This window comes from Frankliniella occidentalis, unplaced genomic scaffold (genome assembly GCF_000697945.3).
Source record: "Frankliniella occidentalis isolate FOCC.00 unplaced genomic scaffold, Focc_3.1 Scaffold581, whole genome shotgun sequence".
NCBI classification, from domain to species: Eukaryota; Metazoa; Arthropoda; class Insecta; order Thysanoptera; family Thripidae; genus Frankliniella; species Frankliniella occidentalis.
This window is the reverse complement of record NW_026267697.1, coordinates 103,625-104,669: the sequence shown is the minus strand read 5'-3', so window position 1 is coordinate 104,669 and position 1,045 is coordinate 103,625. Positions and strand designations below refer to the sequence as shown.

General features: G+C 52.7%; 1 protein-coding gene across 1 annotated transcript in view; it reads left to right on the top strand.

Moving 5' to 3' along the window:
* The window catches only part of LOC113202243 (MICAL-like protein 1), a 7,646-nt gene that overhangs the window by 1,764 nt on the left and 4,837 nt on the right, over nucleotides 1-1,045 (top strand). The window lies entirely within an intron of this gene.

Genomic DNA, 1,045 nt, shown 5'->3' with positions numbered 1-1,045 from the left:
GGGGGGGGAGCTGAGTACGCAATCAATACCGAGCGAGATTGGGCCCGGGGGGAGGCGTGCCGGCCGGACGGTGGGGTCCCCTAGGTCCCCGGGCCGGAGTATAGGGGCTCCTTCCCGCTCTCCTCCGAGGTCCTCCATCCCCTCATCCTCTAGCCTTGCTGCCGCGCCGCCGCCGGTTGCCCCAGCCCGAGCCCGAGCCCCCGATAGGGCGTTGAAGCTGCCTCGGTCCGTTGTCATTTTGTTAGTTTTACATTGAAAACGCACGATGTGATGATGGGTACCACCGTACCGTTAATTTAAGACAGATTGTTTTTATTACCCGTCGACGAATTCCAATTCGACACCAAGTGTCATCAGAATTTTGCGATTTTGTAACTTGAAACCACAATCTGACGGAATTTCCGATATCTCGTGGCTCGTGGAAAAGTTTCGCGTCCGCATCGGCCAGAAGTCGTCGTGTGTTGTGCCTACTCACAGGGTACTCACATGGTGATTCGGTGCCCCCCCTGCTCCCGCCCCTTTCGGACACACCGGCTTCTGGATGTATTCAGTCATTCGGAGGGGATGATGCCACGCTGCAACTTGCAACTCTGTCGCCAGTCCACCTGTGTGCGGGGCGTTGGATCACATATCACAGAGTGGGAGGAGGTCGTTGTTGCCGCCCCTTCCCCGCTCCAGCCGAGCCTCACTTTTATCTACCGCCAGTAGGGTAATTTCATCGTCACCTTTTGAGCGCTTTGTGCATCACGTGGGATTTGATGTATCGGTGTTTAGTTTGAAAGAACATGAGGCCAACTTTTTAAAAATTCGCCGCTTGCCCACTTCCGAGATGGGGAACCCACTGCGCCAAGCGCTCAAAAGTTGAGAATGAAACACCCTAACCGCCAGCCCATCCTTCAGCTAAAATTTGTCTGTGCATCAGTGCCAATGTATTTGTCAATTTATTGATGACAGAAAAGAGGTATATTGGTATGAAAGCATCTTTTGTACTCTTTGTCTTTTCTTTTCTGAATTATTATTCAAGAAGTGTGTCGAATCCCCCCCC